The sequence below is a fragment of the Rhea pennata genome, chromosome Z (genome assembly GCF_028389875.1).
Source record: "Rhea pennata isolate bPtePen1 chromosome Z, bPtePen1.pri, whole genome shotgun sequence".
In the NCBI taxonomy this organism is placed as follows: Eukaryota; Metazoa; Chordata; class Aves; order Rheiformes; family Rheidae; genus Rhea; species Rhea pennata.
In genome coordinates this window covers 10888884-10904693 of record NC_084702.1, presented here as the reverse complement: position 1 = coordinate 10904693, position 15810 = coordinate 10888884, and positions in this window count along the sequence as shown.

Below are 15810 nucleotides of genomic sequence, written 5' to 3'. Positions count from 1 at the left end.
TCTGTCACTGTGGTTACGAACATCTCTCACTCCAGGCCACATTATTTTTTCTGAAGTTTAAAAAAGTAGTACTGGACCAACACTAAATGTTTTTGGCCTTGATAAATGCAACACTGATACACTGACAGACCAAAGCACATCACTCAGTAGGTTCTGATTTGGTGTCTAGTTATTATTTACTGGATTCCCACTATAGCTCTATGTCAGGCAGTTCCCTGTAGTAGCATCTGAACATTGAACAGTTCACAATGTTTGTCAACTATTGAAGGTCCCAAGGCTCATCCTGGGCAAAAACATGGAGGGCAACTTCGCTGTGTGATCATAAGTAACCAGACCACACTGTACTTGCCTTGCTAATCCATGGAGAAAACCCAGTGCTGCTGAAGAACTGAACTTTTTCACTGAAATTCGGTAAAGAGATGATCAGACGTCTGTTTGGAGTGGGCCACCAGGAACATTTAGGCTCAGACATTTTAGTGGAAATCGGTTTAGCTGAACATAATTCCCTGATCCCCAGCTTCCACAGGGTACTTGCAGGGAGAAAAAGAAAAATAAATCATTGATGTCTTTCTGGGCACAGTTAAGACTACTGAAATAATTCAATGCATTGCATCATAGAAATGTGACATTTTGTAGAAAACATATATGCTTCAAAAATGGTTTAAAAAGATATGCAGAATACTACTGTGATAAATACTTGAGAACCTTAGGAATAACTGGTTTTCAAAGTGTTATCTACAACCATTTTTCCAAAGAATATTCATACTTCTCAGTCACAGTCAAGCCTGTACTATCCATGAGTGGAGTATACACATTGTAAATTAACCAAACCATGCTAAAAAGTAAAAGAAAACTGATTTTTTTCCTTTACATTTACGAGTTACTCTGCATCTTTTTCAAAGATAAACATGGTGTGTTATGCCATCTTACTTTGCATATAATGTAAACTATTTGTACAGTCCAGTTTTCTACTTTGTCTGAGCTATCCATCATCTGCCCTGGATATCTGAGAGCTGACACTGCATCTATCACACCTCACGACCCTGTGTTGTTAAGGAGGGACTGTAACTAGACAGAATAATGAGCGAACATCTGTACAGTGCAACGCGCTTGTGACCTAGCTGTTGAGCTTTCTTTTGGCACGAGTTCCTGCTGGCTCTAATCAACCTCACTTTGAGTCCCAGATTTCTTTCCCAGCCTCCCTTTCCACCCAGGATCCATAATCTTGGGAAGGTGAAGCCAAGAGGAAGTTAAATGTATTCCCTGAACTGTGTGAAGAGCACAGCAAATGTTCATTGTTTTTCATGTTCTTTTCTGGTTTGGTATGAGGTGTATTTTGTTGAGGTTGACAAACAACATGGCACTTCTGTACATTAACGAACCAGTGCAAATTCTCAGCACATGATCAGATTTAGCTGGAAATTCCCAGGTGAGGGACTGTGTGGCCAACTGAATTGTTTCTGATGGTGCAGCGTCACTGCAAGCAGCAACTGGTGCTGTTTATCTCCATCTAACTACCATAATCATAATTGCTAGGTCAAACTATACTAGATTATCTGACTGTGGTGTAATTTCTTCAGAAGTGATCTCTGCACAGCATTTTACTGAGCTGCACCTCGGTGGAAGAATTGGAATAATTAGGACTGAGCAATATGTTAGCACTTCTGAAGCTAAAAAAAGAGTGAAATCTTTCAAAAGTATATTCTGGTAAAAAGCCCAAAATGATGTTTAATTTGTTTTAACTTTAGATCTTTCAGAGATACTTGCAAATTCACTGGCTATGCTGAAAAGTAAGTACTAGAGAAGAGGTGCTGTATTACTTACAGAAAGCAAATAAGTCAAAGGAAGATTTTTGAAACCATTAGAGTGATTTAAGAGCTATTGCCTAATTTTGGAAAATGATAGACTTGCAAGAATTTAAATCTTTTTACCTGTCAGTGAAACATAGATTTCTAAGGATCTACAGATCTGCAAAGGTATTTAGATATTTGGAAAGGAGAAATCTGCTAACAGGACAGAGCACAAGACACTGGTATACCAACAGAAGATGAGCATGGACCTAGCTGCCTTCCAGTTGCCCGTGTCAGTGAGCATCCATGCACTGAATGCATTGAAGGCAGGTTTCAGACAGCTATGCAAAATTTGCTAGAGTTTGCCATAAGAACCTACAAAATTTAGTGGACTTAGTACGTGGACTCTGAGTTCCCTTGTAGTTTTCCACAGGACAATGCTGATGTGTTTGTGATAAGCTCTCACATGCTCTCTGCATCTTAGTGGTCTTTCCAGACCATTGGGACAAAGTACCACATATGCTAGGGCTTTTTATTATTATTATTATTCTGTAAAAAAGTGAGAAATATGAAATTCTTAAATTTTTCCAAAGATCATTATGTAAGGTACTTTCTCTTGCTGTCTCTTTAATGTCTGTGTCAGTTGTACTTGCCATTAGCAAATCATGCTGTTTGATAATTGAGATAGACCCACTTGACCTTGTTTGTTTTTTGGGGAGATGTGCTGGACATACCAATGTGAAAACCACCCTTCAGACAATTACATTCACTTCAAAATCAATAAAAGCTCTTCTTAACCAAAAATGACAGAAAATTATGCATCACACTACTGCATATCTTTCATTCCTCCAAATCTTTTGTTCCTGAGAGCTTGGCAGGCAGCATCTCATTGTCTCCTATGGTGAATTCTTTGGCCAATTCCATTTAATGTGAGAACAACAATTATAGTTTATGTCCTCACTGAATTTTACTTTACTGTTTCTATGAAAATGAAGAGCTTCTCTGCACTATTTTGATCTTCTCTTTGCAGTGGGCTCTCCTGCTAGTCCAAGTGGCGAACTGCACTAAGTGTCTTCACAGCAGTGAAGTCACTGGGGTCAACACTTCCCTTTCAAAAACAGAGTCTTCGGACAGTTGTGAAAGTTGACCCTTGCACCCTTAGTAGAATGAATGGGCTTGAAAACTATTGATTCAAGGATATAAAAGTGACATTCTGACATCTCACTTGTTCATATAGGCAAAGCTATTCACTCCAGTAGTAGTCCAGCAGCCAGTGAGGAAATCAGAGAGTTGATGTTAGCATTTCCTCACAGGCAGACTGCAACAGCTGCCCTTTGTCATAGCAGTATAGATATCAGGCTTACACTAAAACAGAGAATAAACTTGTGTCAGAGACCAAGTACCACTTTCCACACACAACTGAGCAAAGGGTGGGATTGTCAAATGAAGTGCTGAGGCTTTTTTAGAGCACACACCTTGCTAACCAGTTATTGGGAGTCTTCAAAAGCTCAGAACGTATTGTGGTGAAGATGCAAAGCAAAGAAAAGTTGGTGGTGAGGTCAAATTAATGAACATCCCGAATTTAAAGTACATTCTTAACCTAAAGAATGCTGCCAAAGCCCATAGTCTGCAGGCCTGGAAATTTCTGCCTTTCTCAGCTAGGTTAAACATGCTTCTTCTTTTTTCTTTTTTTTTTTTTTTTAATGGAAATAGAAGGAGAAAAATAATGAAGTCAAAATGCTTTTTATCTGGGAAGGGTTCTGTTCCAGATCTGCATACAGAGAACATAGCTGAGGGTTTCTTTTCTTGTCCCAGGCAGATTTTATCTAAACCAGAAAATTACTGAAAGAGAAGCTCCAGTGTGGACCGAAAGCTGTGTGATCATCATTCTTGCATCTTTCTGAGGAAAACAAAAGGGCTTACATCTCTGTGTGCTTGGGGAATGTTGCTCGTATTCAAGTAAAAAAAAATGCAAAATTGCTATACCGAACACTGGTGGATTTTAGTCACAGTTTCATCAAGAGAAACATCTGTTCTGGTGGTTCCTGAGGTCTCGGATGGCTTGTGCTGATGCTGCACGCCTGCTGCAAATGCTGAGGCAGCAGCGAGTGGGATTCCTGTCTTGGTAAGAGAGTGGGGTGAGGTAGGGTGGGGGAGAGGAGCTGTACAAGTCACATAGCTAGCTTCCTCCTAGCTGATGGCTTGTGTAATGGAAAGAGGAGTTGCCTTGCCTTTGTGTCACCTACACCTTCCTGTGATAAGCAGTCAGCACACCCAGGGACATGCCAGGAGGCCGTGCATCACTGGTATAAATCTGAAGTCTCACGCAATGGCACAAAGATAAGGGCTTGTCGCTTGGCTAGGTTGCAGGAGTGGTCTCCTTGTCCACTTACCTGCTCTGAAACTCACCCCATGGGATGAGGAACAGACCTCTGGGCCAGCATTTTTCAATAACCTTCAAGGTCTTCCACCAAAATTGCCTCTCAGTGGTAGTTTATGCATAAGCCATCAGGAAATGAATTCACAAGCAAAAGCGCTCCCCAGCTTCCCAATGCTGCACAGTGCTTTAGGGAAGCTCATGCTCAATCACACAAGCTGGCTCCATTTATTCTTAATTCAGACTGTTGGAAAACTCTCATTAGTCTTATTTTCCAAGACAGTGAGTGAAAGAAATTATACTGGTGCTGCTTGGGTGATTAGCACTGCTAATTAGAAGGAATGAGGCAGTGTGGCCAACAAGCATAACCTGCATTTAAGTTAACTCTGCCAAGGGAGGATGAACCATATTTTGCCTGGACTGTTCCAATTTTGTGTGAGCCAGATACTGTTTTCTTCATGGTCTGTGATTTAGATCATTTGTTAGGTCTTTGATTCATCTTCTTCTTTTTTCTCTCTCTCTTTTTTTTTTTTTTTTTTTTTTTAAGTGATGAAGAAAGTGAGAAGAAAGTAAGAAAGTAAGCTGACAATAAAGAATAATAGAAGAAAGACACTGGTATCCCAGAGCAGGTCCACAGAGGTCCCAAGACATGAGGGCTGGAGCCCTTACCCAGCAAGGAGAGGTTAAGGGGCCAGACTGAGTCACCTAGAGCAGGGACAGCTTGGAACCTCACAGCAACCCCTGAAGCAATGGGGAGGGCAGCAAGCAGCCAGGGCCAGTTCCTGACAGTGATGCTTGACGGGAGGGTGAGAGACAGTGGTCGTGTTTTCAAACAGGAGTCTTTCTGACTGGATATACAAGAAAAAGAAAAAAGAAGAGAGAAGAAAAAAACACTATAGGACAATTAGGCATTGAAATAGAGGTCTAGACAGGCTATGAGATCTCTTTTCTTGGATGTTTTTAAGTCCCACAGGAAAAAGCCCTGAGAACCCTGGTCTGAATTCAGTGTTGACTCTGCTCAGACCAGACAACAGGTCCAGAAACCTCCTGAGGTCTCTTCCAACCTGAATAATTCTAGGACTGAGCATCTAGTTTTTCCTTAAATAGGGATGAGAATAAAATATACTGAACAGGTACCTGCTGTGACTCAGCCTTGACTACAAGAGAGCCAGGCATAGTTAATTTTTTAATGTCTTCTATGCTCAGCCTCAATTGTTGTAAAAATTACAGAGCAAACAAAGGCTCATCACATAAACATGCCACGCAGCTATTTAACCACACATGGACTTTGCTGGCGTGGTTTCTAGAGCCAGACTGTGTGCCTTTGTGTAAACCTCTATAAGACTAAGATTTAAATTTGCAAGCTACAGTCAAGGCGTCTGGATCCAAAATTCTGGGGTTGTCAAAATCTTAGTCTTTGAGCTAGCAAACTTTGAGCTCAGCAAACGATTTCAGTGTTCAGCTAAAATTTTTCTGACAAAAAATGTGTGTAGTTCCTTTGCTGATCCGTGGCTGCAGTTAAGACTTGCAATATGATAATTCGTTCATAAATCCACGCTTTTCTTGCTGTTTGTTGGGAGTGGAACTTACAGAAACAGCTTGAAAACACAAACAAGCAGTTGCCTGGAGCACCATGAAATGCCAGCAGCGGGCCTGGTTAGGCTGGTATAGAGTTACATCTGGGCAGAATTCACCTTCAGGCCAAAGTTTTGCACAGCTAAAGCTTGTGATACGTGGTTACAGTTGTGGCTCACACTGCACTTTTGCCTTCCACAGAGCTCATTCTTGTTTTTCTCTGAAAGTGGAGAAGGTCATTGACTATGACCAGAAACATCTGAAATAAAAAGAAACTTTATACAGTTTTTAAGAGTTGCAAACCATGAACAGTACATTTGATAAAAATGATAGCCATTTATCTTTGTTAGTAGCACGAAGGATGTTGCACAAACTTGTAGGAAATTCCTATCCAGGACAAAGAACGACACTCCTCCCCCACCTTTCATATTTATTCCAGTGCTTACAAGACACAGACTGTTACAAAATGACCCGGAGCTTCTGTCATAGCACAGCAGCGTGGCCCATGCACATGATTCCCCTTCTGAGAATTACAGCCCCCGCTGCCGTGTCACTGAGTGAGGGATCCCAGCTTTGAGGGAAAGAAAGAACTTGCTCACATCTGCGACTGGAGGGAAAATCTTGGAAGTATGATCTTACCAGTTCAAAAACCAGAGAGTCACTGGAAAGAATCTCCAACATTATTTTTTTTCAGTTTTGTGACGTTTCGATCTAATTTCAAAATAGAAGAGGAGAGAGGACGTGAGCAAGGGAGCTGTTGACTCAGTTTTTGATTTCTGAACTTGTGGCAATATTGCAGAAATATGAATGAAATAGCCTAAGTCATGTTTACCAAGAATTTCTACTCCTCCTCAGTAATCAAAAGGAAAGTCCCTTATTTCTGAAACTGCTCCTTCCACACTCTGATGTCAGAGTCTTCTTCATAAAGGAAGAAAGTGGTGATTCTTCATTATTCTTACGAACTACAGGGAATGAATCTGAACACCTCGGTTCTAGGTAGCCAAATAGGAACTGAACACTGTAGGATACATGACACACTTTCTCCTATAGACTTAGCTGGCATTTTGTTTATCATTTCTGTGCTTCCCATTGCCTAGTGGTATAGAAATTGGTTAGAGGATTGCACTTCTGGCCAGTGAAAAACAGAATCCTCACTAGCAGAAATTCCTGTTTTTAGGAGGTTGCTGTTCCTTGTGACAGGTTGGGTTGTTGTATATAGTTGAAAAGCCACCCATCACTATGGCAGATGAAGTCAATTGACTGTATCATTGAGTGGAGAGGAGGGGTATTTTCTGTTCCATCAACAACCTGTTCATTTTTGAACTGGTTTTGTTTACCTTTCTGAAAATTTGCTAAAATGAACAACTTAAGAAATAAGTACACATTGTTATTCAACAAATGCTTATTTTGAAATAGACATACACTGAACACCCTAACAGATCCCCCCGTCTTCAACAGATCCTTCCCCTGCATCAATACTCTGTCTTGTTCCAGCAGGAATTTGTTGGTATCCTATGCATATAATTTGCATGATATGATTTTTTCAGTGGCAACTGTGCTAGAGTATTAACTTGCTCATAACTCAGCTTTTTTTCATAGAAGTTACACCAGCTTACTATGTAAGCCCTATTAGAAATGGACGGAGGCCGTCAACCTCGGCAGACAGGGGATCCTAAAACATAGGTGGCTCTTTTCAGAGCACATGGAGAGCAAACTTCCTCTGCTGCCATTCAGTGTAAGTTCAGAGTAGACTCTGCCTGCCCACAAAAACATGGAAATAAGCACTGTTTAGCACTATTAATCTATTATTTAGCACGGTAAGAGGGTTAAACAGAGCTGCAGCACTGCTTTTGAGACATCTGCTATACCCTGGTCTGCCTAGCTTCTTCAGGCCAGAGTGAAATCAGTTCTCTTCAGTCAATGGAGCAAGAAGAGACAACATCTAGTCAGAAGAGTTCTCTGCAATGCCTTTAGGATGAGATATCAATACAGTGTTGCTCACATCAAGACAAAGCCAGTATCTACATTTTTTTTAACCTACTCCCTCCTGATTATGGGAAAAGCTATTGCCACCCCGGGGGCAGTGTCCGTTTTGGTCCTGGACAGAGCTGAGATTGGCACACAATGCCCACCCTTTGCCCTGTGACCAACCCCAGGTGGGCAAGGAGATACTAATAGTGCCTGCAGACAGTACAACCCAGAAGGCCAAGATTCACTAAAGCCACTTAGATGAAGTAGATATTTATTTTCTTGAACTGAGAGCCCAGGCAGAGTTCACAGATGCCAGCAGTTTGTCAACATGCTTTATAGGCAACATCTTCTTTCCTTAGACTTTGAGTCCCACTCCAGCCACACATGCCCACCTTCCACCAGCTGCCCACTGCATTGCTGTCATGTCCACTATTTCTCAGACGATGTGAGTCTGCTAGACATCTGGTGTCTCTAGAAACAGCATGATTGTCCTATCTCTGTTGTCTTGCCTAGCAGAAGAGAGGAAATGGTGGGAAATCTGTGCCAGAGGTGGGCAGCACGTCCATTGTCTCCATTTCATTGTGCTTTAAGATTCCTGAAGAGCATTCGCTGCAGGAATTCCCCACGTGTCCCTGACCAAACTCGGAAAAAAAATTGCCTATTTCACATTGATGCTGAAGGGAGTCAGGCCTTGGAAAGAGCTTTACTGAGACAGTGAAAGCCTGAGAATACACATTCCTTGAATAACATTCTCAGTCTTTATATTTTGCAGAGTATACTGCATATTAAAGAATTTATGTGTTGGAAATCTGGGTTAAACCCTGAGTCTCTGCTAGTCTACCTCAGTGACTGTAATGAAGTAGTTGAAAAAAAATTGCAAAGCAATACAGATCTCCAGACCACTGTCCTCCATCTGAAAATTAGGCTAATTTTGCATCTCTGCTAGTCTTTTGCCTTTCTTGCCTCTAAGCATTTCAGAGCAGACATAGACTCTTGCTTTGTGTTTAAATAGCTCCCAGCACAACTGGAAACTGTTTTTTTTAGCTGAGGCCTCAGCTTCATTGCAGTGGAAATAAACAATTCATTGAAGTCCAGTTTTGGAATTGCTTTCCGCTATTAAGAGCCAATATAGAAAACAGAGGGGTTGGTCCTATACCTCTCGTTTTTACATCCCTGTCCCCAGATGGTATCGTATACCAGCTCGAGGGCCTAAGTGTACATATAGTTAGCCCAATCAAGGAGCCAATCTGCCTTAAAAGTGATGACTTATAGTTTCATGCTGTATTCCTGTAGGGTTAGTTTTCTGCCAGATGATTTCCCTTGTCCCTCATTGTCAACACAAGAGAGAGGATGAGAGCAAACACAGAAGGGAGGACAGTGTCTTTCAAGAATAGACTGTCTTATATCAGTCATAACATTTCATGAGTAAAATAACTTTAATTTCTCCCACGATAAAGAACATAAAAAATTCCTCATTTGGAGAATCAACTTTCTTTCCTTAGGTATTTTTGCATAAAAATCTCATAAGTCAGAGTCAGTGTGTAGATCTATAAAAATACATTTGTTAGAAAATCTTGCTTTTCTGCTTTATTTTTGCTGCAAATTTGGTTGTAGGCTTCCCTTTTGAGCAATGGGAATGGATGCTTATTGCAATCCTTGGGCTACCCAAAGCCATATGTATTTCTTCTTCTACCCCATATCATGTTTTCAGCATGTGCTTGGAAAAGATAGTAGCATTGTCATACTCCTGAACACAGCACGGTAATCTGCCCCACAGCTCAGAAGTAGCAGCAAAGTGGAAGATTCTACTGACTGATAAAGATTATCTGCTGTTTCCTGTTCCAGAAACGAAAAATGAGCAAAAATAAAGGTCATCTCTGTTTATATTAACAATACGACAGTTCCACTATGTTTCGTAACAAAGTTGGGTCATTATTTATCCACTTGTCCTTTATATCATTGCTTTGAACTCTCTGGGTTTGCTTATCATGATATTTCTAAAATCTGTAAACAGTCAGGGAGAAGCATTTCTAGTTTTCTAAATAGAGCATTAGGTCATTTTATTATCAGGGAACTAGAAAGCTGCCCATCTGTTGTTCTTCCACATGTGGAACAGCAGGCAGCCTCCTCCTAACTGTTAATTATTTCAAGGAAGTTACCACAGCAGCTTTGCCATCTGTGCCCTGTTTCATTTCTGCTTTTCAGCCTGCCCTTTTCAACTGCTATCGGTGAATTACAAGCAGTGGTATGTTAAGCAAACACACAAATCCCCCAGTTAACAACCCATTGATGATGATACAATTTGCCACATTTTTTTTTTCTGTTTTGTTAGTGGAGCAAAGCTAGGGTTTCATTTTCACTTTAAAGCATTAATACAGCTTTCTGTTTCAAATTACCTTTGCATCTTCCTTGAATCTTCTGCAAAAGGTGAGACTTTTCCCCTGCGTGCCCCAGGGATATCGTCACCTGTTAGATCACTGTGCTGTTTCCTGCAGCAAGATGTCTCTCTTGTTACTTTCCTATAATGCAGGAGGGAGAAGCAGATGGGGAGTAAAGGGGACAAAAGGAATAATAGTTAACCAGGTCCTGATGCCTTTGTGGTTCACTGAAAGCATGTTCCTCCTCGTCAGAAGATGAGGGAAACATTGAGGTAAAAGGGTTCAGTCCCAAAGTAAACAGAAGGCGCTGTATTGACCACTGTGTCCTTTAGGCCATGCCTGCAAAGGAAGTGTGCAGTGCCTAGAAAACTTTGCTAGTTCTTGCAAGTGGTACAGCCACATAGAAAACAGGATGGATTATTTTATGTGAGAGACTAAACTAAGGAGTTTTGAAGGCAGCATGATCCCATTTTGATTTTACAGAGTAGAGAAAATCACATGGGAAATTGTTAAAGCCTTTCACATTCCCATACACTGCTGTTCCCATCAGCTCTCCTCTGCAGTGCCACCTCATTCAGCACATCCTGTACCTTGAGAAATCATTGCCTGCTCTGTGCAAATAAACACATCAACGGTGCATAAGGATGTGGTGCTCAGGGCTCTCTCTAATTCCTGTAGGGATTTATGCTGAAGATCTATATGGCAAAATTCAAGGTAGTTCCCACCTGAAGCCTATCAAACCTTTCACCATTACATCCAGCAAGTGTTTTTCCATTAGCAGATTGACAAACTGTCAGAGAAAAGGATCAATCAATAATCTAATGACCACAGTACTCGGTATCTGTGAGCACACTGGCTTTGTGATTTCACTTAGTGATCACCTTAGTCCTGATGGAAGCATAACAGAAGAAATGTCCTGGGGCACCGACTAGATATCTGTGGGCTCTTGCTGCTCCTGTGGATGTTCCAGAACATGAAGTGCTCTGCAACCCGCCAAGGCCAGCATGGGCCATAGGGAGGAATTTGTCTTGCGGCGGGGATGCACATTTTGCTTTGCTTTAGGGGATGGCATTTTCCATCGGGGGTGTAGGCAGAAGTAATTTTTAGGAGTAATTTTTCTTGGTCTGCAGAGTTGGCATTGAGCAACACTAAATATGCTACCTATGCATATGGCATGCTGTAACACAGAGAAGGTCCAAGCACCTGCATGATAAGAATGTATCTCCTCCTCTATTCTGGTGCTATGGAGTCTTCTTATAGGGAAGCATGACATTCAAGATATACTAAGCTTATTTTCATTGTCTTCTAAGAAACTGAGCAGCAGAAGGCAAAAAACATGACAAGAAAAGACTTCAAACATTTGACAGGCCAGCAGCAGGCCCAAGACCAGAGTTTGAGAAAGCTTGCAATAGATAGCATAGATATGAGACAGACTTCAGAAATGATGGAGGGCCAGTGTAGGTCAGGGAGACTAGGCTGAACCAGAGGAATGGGACGAATAATGTCCCCGGCACATCTTGAAAGCTGAGAGCCATACATAAGCATATATCTGTATCAGGAGACAGCCCTGTGGATTTTTATGCAGCCAGGATACCTCTCTTGCTTGTTTCGTATATCCATTCCAGATAGGGAAATGCATGACAAGTAGCTTAGCAACAGGATGAGTCTCCTCAGGGAAACACGGTGAAGAAATCTGAAGCTGTCTTTGGATTCGCCTCATGGTGTGAGTCTGACCTGGGTAAGGGATGTACTATCTTCCCCTTTCTGCAAAAGAATGGAGGTGTCCACAGCTTGAAGGAGGCAAGTGAGAAGGTGTGAGCTGTAATTAGGGTGCATTCTAGCCAAGGGCCAGCTTGCCTCTTGGCTGAATGAACAGGGACAGCTCCACTGAGAGACAGTCTCCTTTGCAATCAGTACAGCTACATCTGTTCATCCTGGCTGATGCCTTAACTGTCAGGGAGAAAATCCATACTAAATGATGATCTACTCCATATGAGACTCCTAAGACTACACAGAGTTGCATGTTTTCAGGACCCCATCCTCGCCACTGAGAATTTTATCATCAGTGACCATATCAAACAGGAATTTGTTAAGCTGGTGTGATAGTTTTCTTTAGGATCTGGCTTAGTGTAGTAGGCAATTATTATGTCTCTGTAAATTATCCTGTGAGACAGTTTTCAACATGAAGAGTAGCTATTCTTTTTGTGCCCTGTAGAAGTGACATCCTGCCAAATTTTTTAATCTCCAATGACCTATAATTAACTGCATGGGCTTGGATCACTTAAAAAAAAAAAAAAGTGCAAATGAATTGCAAGCATACATTAAATACCAATTTTTTGGTTTTGTAGTTTTCCAATGTGAGTGTGTGTGTGTGAATACGACTGCACATGGATCAGTGCACAGGCAAGATGACTTCAAGGTGGGCTGGCACTGTTAAGCAGGCTGGATCCTTGAGTATAATCTTTCCTTATAAGCAATTACTGAATATTTGATATTGCAGCAAGGATGATATTTTACCTGTGTGATGCTCATATCAGCACTCTTCCCTAAATGGGATGTTGCCAGTGCACTACCTCTACTTATTTTTCTTGCTTGTTTTTCTCTTCTTTTCTCAAGTTTGTGTATCTCTCATCCAAACAACTTCTAATAAGCTAAGTCCCTTGTCCTAAAACTTGATTCTTTCTTATTTCTTATTCCTTATGCAGGAATGTATGTTGTGCTTGTTCCATCCAGACTGTACATTACATAATTTAATAATGAAATTTTATCCCTGAGAACTTCACCAAATCTCTCAAAGATGTTATCTCTTGCTTATGAGGCTGGCATCCACTGCTTCATAAATTGCTAGAGGCAGCTATCTTCATTTCCCAAAGTCCGCCTTCCCAGCTGCATGCATCCCCCAGAGAAGTGGTGTCTAGGCAAAGAAACCCACTGACACTGCCATGGCTTTTCATCCACATATGCCCACTTTTAACTCTGCTCTCTGCCCAGATCCCTAGTAGAGAGCTCTGTATCAGCATGAATATTACCTCCAATATACCTCCAAATACCTCGAAAACACTGCTCAGGACAAGCAAAGCTTCTTCCAGCAATTTACATTTCTGCCTGTGAATCTTCTAAGGGGACTTTATGAAACACATAGTAAGTAATAAGTAAGTAATAAAATAATATAAAATAATAGAGTAGCAATAAAATAAATTAGAATAAGGCTGAGTTAGGCTCGAGAAGAGGAGCAAAGAGACTCTAAAACTACGAGGAAATAATGAAGGTAACCTGTTTTCTATCAGAAATCTAATTTAGAGCTCCAAATCCATTCCTGCAAAGACAGGAAGATGTGTGTGACATGTGAGGAAATGAACTCTCCAGGATGTGCCTTGGGAGTGCTCTAAGACAGAGACATTTTGGAAAGAGGTGATAATGGCCTTAAAGGGCAGTGATGAGATTGTGGAACTGCTTTGTGTGGGTTCTGGAAAAAAAAAGATATATTTGAACAACCCCCCACCCCGACCCCCCCAAAAAAAGCTCCTGGAAAATACTAGCAGCTGGGCTAATTGTAGACACTTGGAAAATTGAAAGATATTTCCTTTTCTTTTTTTTTTTTTTTTTTCCTTTTTTTTTTTTAACAGACACTTTTGTAATCTGTCCTCTGTTTAAGGCACAAGGAAAGTAGTCCTGACTTCTTGCTCTTTGTTACGTGTACTCCCCACAGTCACTGTCTATAAACCTAAAAATAAAGATAAAGGAAATCACCGATGAGTAAGACTCAAAATACTGAACAGCACCCATTGCACTGCTTACTAGTCATTAGAAAGCGGATGGATTTCATAGATGTGCACATAATACTATTTCTATTTTTATCCATCCATCAGATAAAAGCATAAGAGGAGACATCTGTATATCTAACAGACAGATATGGCCACTTCCACCAGTAAACTTAAGTTGTAACTTCTGATCTAATTTATCCAAATTATGGGAAAATTGTAAAAAACTAGCTCTGAAGTCCGTTACCCCCTCCAGTGTACCTGTAATAGACAACTCTCTGTTTGGTGCTTACATCTATCTGTGGCTTGATGATTTCTTAACTGAGATGTTATAGTATCAGGGTTACTGAGAGCACAGTCAGAAGTCTGTTGGATCTCGTACCAAATCAGATTCCCTCTGAAACCCTTGTTTCTTGTTCTAGTTCTATTCTTCATCTTGCAGTAGCAACTCTGTGAAAATGGTGTTGAACCTTAGGTTTTGGAAGATATTCCCTTATCAGAATCAATTGTTGGAGTTCCTCTTTTGTTTCATGTTCTATTTCAAGGACTCCAAAAATAAAAAAAAAAAAAAAAAAAAAGGAAAAAGAAAAAGAAAAAAGCACCTCTTTGAAGGCTATGGCCCTGCTGTAAAATATCTCCAGACTGTTGATCGGTAGGGTCTGCAGCAAGGTCCATCTTTTTGTCAAGGCTGCTGAAAATGTAGACAAAGATAGAGTGTTTAAATTAAAATGAGACACTTGTGTGTTTCTGGTTTACAGCCGTTTTTCTCTCTGCCCCTTCCCTCCCCCACCTCCAGTGTTCAGGGATTTCCTATTATCTTTGTTGAGGGTTTGCCCTACTATTAATTACTGTGCCAATTTGTCTAAAGTGTTGATCTTGTTATCTCTTGTCCTTGCTATTTTGTGAAAATAATGATATCCTGACCTGGCTTTTCTCATATACCCAATTTATATTCACTGCTTAGTACATGAAAGCATGATTTGGCAAGTCAGAGACCAGAAATCCTGCTAAGCTATTGCACAGTGTAACTCCAAGGAGGTGAGAGACAGCTTGAGCAGATAGTTTTCTTAGGTTGGTGTACATACTTTCATAATCTCTAGGGTTTCTCAGCTCATTGTGTCCATTGGAGTGCATCTTGATGTGAGCTATTCTGATTCAGAGTAGACTTTAACTTAGCTCTAGAAGCACACAGCAAAAAACATCAGGGAGGATGCTCCAGAGGGTACAATGTTGCTAGTGTCTGCTTCCCAGGATGTCACTTACTTTATCTAGTGCTACCTAGCATTCACAAAGCATTTGATTCTTCCACTAATTATGTCTTCTCCAGGCTTTGGCAGTTCTTGAGAGGCTTAGTAAAAGTACTGTGAATTTTTGAGCCATCCAGGAGAAATCTACAAGACTGAGTCTTCAGCTGACTTCGTGAACTGTGTTTAAAATATTACAGTTCAATTCACAATAGCTCTGAGTTGGTGCACAAGCTATGTCCATTTCCTTGATGTAAGCCAACAATTAATCATGGCACAAGAGGTAAATGAGTAAGGGATTTCAGTGTAAACTCTGCTGTTGGATTGGTAAACATTTCTGGTATTGTTGCAAATAACCAACACAAGTATAAGGAATGGAAGTTTAGCTTTAGCCCTGAATGTTTACCGTTGTGACTTTAAACTGTTTATACAAAGAAGAGTACTTTAAATGTCCCTGAGGAGATGGGCAAAATCACATGGCTACTAAGGATTTAACTGAGATAAAGTGTTTGCCTTAAAATTCAGAGAAACATGGTCACTCTGCAGCCGTGTTTTGTCATTTAAAACACTGCTGTTGATACTGTGCTGTGGCAACAGCCTAAAACATTTATGGTAACTCCAGAAATGAGGTGTATAAGAAACCAAGAGGCAACATCTGGACTCTTCTTTATCACTTTGTCCTCAAGCAGAGCTAGTTCAGAGCTGTCCACATGA